The sequence below is a fragment of the Gavialis gangeticus genome, unplaced genomic scaffold, assembly GCF_001723915.1.
Source record: "Gavialis gangeticus isolate Ggan-Ray unplaced genomic scaffold, GavGan_comp1, whole genome shotgun sequence".
NCBI classification, from domain to species: Eukaryota; Metazoa; Chordata; order Crocodylia; family Gavialidae; genus Gavialis; species Gavialis gangeticus.
In genome coordinates, this window is record NW_017728992.1 from 207,360,329 (window position 1) to 207,364,709 (window position 4,381).

The following is a 4,381-nucleotide window of genomic DNA, read 5'->3' on the forward strand; positions in this document are numbered from 1 at the left end:
TGACCTCATCTTGTTTCCTGGCCTCTGTTCCAAGCCAGGGGTCAACATGACAGGGGTCCCAAAGAAGTGATGAAGTCTCCATCCTTGGAGGTGTTTAAGACCCAGCTTGACAAAGCCTTGGCTGGGATGATGTAGCTGGGGCTAGTCCTGCTTGGAACAGGGGGTTGGACTAGATGTGACCTCCCGAGGTCCTGAGGAAATTATTTATCATTCTTGTTAGACCCTGACTCCATGTGGTGCCCAACGACTAGGAAGATGATGATCCAATTGCTCAGAGAGTAAACACCAGCACACATTGCTAGCAACAGCTTTATTCAAAATGCAGACAGCTCTGGGCCAGCTCCAACAACAATGTTCGGAGAGCTGCAGTGAACATTAGTTCTTTCCATAATTATACACCTTGGTTTATACTTATTAACATTTATTCCACCTTTGTCCCTCCTTTGTTCCACCCATATTCCCTCCTATCTCAAGCTCTGCTTCTTTTTACTGTTTACTTCATTAACATGGAATTACATATGCATTTCATTCATTTGCATGCCTTTTTGCTATAAGCGCATGCATAAGACCATGAACTCAGCTTCTTTCAGTCACTTGCCATTTCTTGCTGACTCCTTTTTCATCTCCAAGGTCTTACTTTTGCTTTATCCCCTCATGTTAGCTGGTGGCCTGCATCCTATTCTCCTTACACAATGAGCTGTATATCTTACAGCACTACCAGTCCAGTTACGGTGTCCAGTTCTGGGTGCCTCACTTCAAGAGAGATGTGGACAGCATCAAGAGGGTCCAGAGGAGGGCCACTCGTATGATCAAGGAACAGCAGGGTAGGTCCTATGAGGAAAGGTTGCGGGACCTGAACCTATTCAGCCTTCAAAAGAGAAGGCTGAGGGGGGATCTTGTGGCCTGTTATAAACTGGTTAGGGGGGATCAGCAGGCGCTGGGGGAGTCCCTGTTCCCCCGAGCGCCGCAAGGAGTGACCAGGAATAACGGTCACAAGCTGGCGGAGGGAAGGTTTAAGTTGGACATCAGGAGGCGCTACTTCACGGTCAGGGCAGCTAGGGTCTGGAACCAGCTTCCATGTGAGGTGGTGCAGGCTCCCACCCTGGGGGTTTTTAAGAGGAGGTTGGATGACCACCTTATTGGGGTCATTTGACCCCAGTGCTATTCCTGCCATGGCAGGGGGTCAGACTAGATGATCTGCTCAGGTCCCTTCCGACCCTAGAAACTATGAAACTATGAAACCACATTATTAGGCAAATGCTTGCCTAAGCATCTCGCAATGTTACTTTTAATATATCATTCTGCTTTGTGGTCAGCAGTCTTGCTGAGCCACAGATTAAAGTCTTTATTCAGCTGCAAATCCAATGTTCCCCAAGATCCAAATACTGTCACCCTAACAGTTGTAGTCAAATATTTATTGTTCTAGCTAGTGTTTTCTCTTCTCTTGGCTTCTGTTATCTTTTCTCAGGTCTATAAATGTACCGTGTATATTGCTGTTAGCAGGCAGTACTCGTACCTGTAAAACAGAGGTTAGAGTTCATCCTTAAAGCAAAGAGATGAACAAGTGCAAAAGAATAGGCAGTACATCCAGCAGCAAGCTATTCACCACCTTTTGTTATTACTCAGAGTAGAGCTGAGCACCCTGCTGAGAGAGAAATGTTTCTGTCTGTGTTATGATTGTGCCTCATCTACCAATAATCCCTGTGAACAAAGAGCCAAAGTTCAACTGGAAAGGACCAATCGCTGGCTCTCATCCAGCCTCAGGTATCTCCCTGCCTTTTATCCTCCCACCTGAGGCTGAGCAGAGGGGTGATAGGCAAACCCACACAGCTGTGCCTTGTATCCAGTAAGTCCCCTGCCATGGGAATTTGGAGACCCCGGGATCTTCCGGGATCTAGTTTGTAGTCATGTTGGTCTGAGAAAAGACAAATACACAGAGCTCTTGGCTTGGGGGTGATATCTTATATTAGACCAACTAAATAGTACTAAACAAAAAGAATTGTTTTTGCTACTATTTAGTTGGTCTAATAAAAGATATCACCTCTGAACCAAGAGCTTTGTGGGATCTTCAGCATGCTTACACTAGAGCACTTGTTAGCACTCACTAGTCAGCTAGGATACCGTCCTTTCATACATACACATGCACACAGACACACATATGCACATGTACACACAAGCACACACACACACTTGCCTCCATTCCTGCCTTCATTACATATTAACAAATGTGTGCTGTGCGAGGCATGTTTGCAGGACAGCTGGTAATAAATGAGGAAGAAGCCTTTTCCATCACATAGGCAACATTTCCCAAGCCACAAGAGGCAAATGACAGCAGAATCTTCTGCTGAATTTAATTGGGGTGCCCATCTCAATGGGCATGTAATGTGTAATTTCCCACCGGGATACTTCTAGTGAGTGTATTAGGGAATGGACCGTCTGTGCGCTGAGGTACAGTCCCTGATGCCATTCATAGGCATGTGTTTCACCCCTCTTGTAGGGATTGCTTGACTATATGGCAACACAGTGGGCACGTCTACATGAGACGCTTACTGTGCAGTAACTTAATAACACTGCACAGTAACGTGCAGGGCAAAACCTGCGCTAATATGCTACTGCACCATATTATTATGCTACTGCACAGTAAGCTTCACTAAAAACCCATGTGCTGGCACTACTGTGCAGTAGCTCAAGTTATTGCACACTCATTTAGTACTTGGTTATCCAAGTACTAAACTTTATATGCCATAACTATGGCACATTAATGAGCATGTAGATGTGCCCAGTACTGGTTTACCAGTACAGCTGTGTCTATACTGCTTTGCTGGGGTATCGCACAGGAGGTGAAGCACTTGTAATGTAGACAAAGCCATAGAGGGGAAATTCTCTTCCTGAAATTGTTCTAGCAATTCAACCACCCACGCAAATTTTAGCTTTCATGCTCAGTAGGATGAGACTTTTAGAGTGTTGCCTTGAGTAGCTGACCAAACTGCCCTCATGCTTTGTGGGTTATGCTAAAGGCCCAACACTTTTCTAAACACTGGATGACACTGAGCCTTGCTAATGTTTTTTTTAAGTATTAACAAGGGCCATGCCTCTCTTTTGTATTGGGTTGCATAATTTCTTTCCCTCTTCAGGGTTCCCATCCAAATGATTCTTGTATCTGATGTGGTGATATTTCTAAAATCCACGTGTGACTGAGGTACTGCTGTAGGATCATGTGTTGGACTGGGAGCAAGAAAGAAGACAAAGTGAAGTGATATGCTGAGCTTGCTCCACAACAGTATGTAGTAGCACCACAGGACACCGAGAAGGGTCAGGAAATCTGTATGTTACTGAATGAGTATGGTCTTTCCTAACTGATACATTTTAATAATCAGTTTTCTGAACTTTTCATTCATAGATTAACTAACAGTCAATACCATACTAACTTAGCTGTGATGGCATAAAGTGTTTTCATCCCAAACATCAGCATCCTGTTTTAATTATAGCACTGTTTCCAGTCCCAAGCCCCAGAGCAAACCCACAGAGTTAGTTTCTGGACATCACTCTTCCTTTGTAGCTTGGTAGCTTTGGGGCATAAATGCCCATAGCTCCTCCTTCCTTCAGACCCCTGTTCCACATAGAGATGTGCCGTGCTGAGCTCCCTCTCTGCTAATAAAGGAGCCTTTAATTAATGAACACCCACTGCCATAAGCCCCACTATGTTTTGAGGTGGATCATGGGATGTCATTTGCTTGGACAATGCAGTAAAGCTGCAAAAAAGGGGGGAACACAAACCAGGCAGTAGACAAACCAACAACCTTGTGACTTGTAGATAGGTGTGTAATCCATTGTTCCACTAGCACACGAAGAGCTGAGCCCTTCCAGCAGCTGCTGAAGAGTGATCCTGCTTCCTGGTGCTCTTGTCCAGAGCCTACAGCCCCCTTATTCAGTGCTAGGCAAGAATTGAAACTAGGCATGTTCTTCAGTACCTCCTAGGAGGACTGTTTCACTGCATGAGGGGTGTGGTGCAGCTGAGCAAGGAAGGGCAAAAGGCAGGCACAACCAAGCTCTTGGCTCAGAAAAAATTATCTTACTATGAGCCAGGTAGGAGTTAAACCCACAATCTTCTGATCCGTAGTTAGACACTTTATCCATTGTGCCACCGGCTCATGAATGCCATAGCCTCCTGGCTCCTGGGGAAGGGTGATCCCACTTCCAGCTGCTCTGTCCAGAGTCCTGTGCCCACTCCCTTCTGGCGACTCATGGGGGATGCAGGCGGGTGGGCATAGAGCTTGTCAGCAGGAACTTTGGCCCCCATTCTCCTTGGGCCATGCAGCAAGGCTGCCCATGAAATGGGACCCACTGCTCCAGTGCTGCAAGGCTGCCAGAGTGACAGCGC

The 4,381-nt window shown here is 46.0% G+C and overlaps 1 long non-coding RNA gene across 1 annotated transcript; it reads left to right on the forward strand.

Annotated features, from left to right (window-relative positions):
- The first annotated feature begins 1,246 nt into the window (after positions 1-1,246).
- On the forward strand, positions 1,247-4,102 carry LOC109299985. Its single transcript, XR_002098088.1, has 3 exons — positions 1,247-1,405; positions 1,899-1,901; positions 4,091-4,102. It is a non-coding gene; the product is annotated as an uncharacterized LOC109299985 (long non-coding RNA).
- Positions 4,103-4,381: the final 279 nt, after the last annotated feature.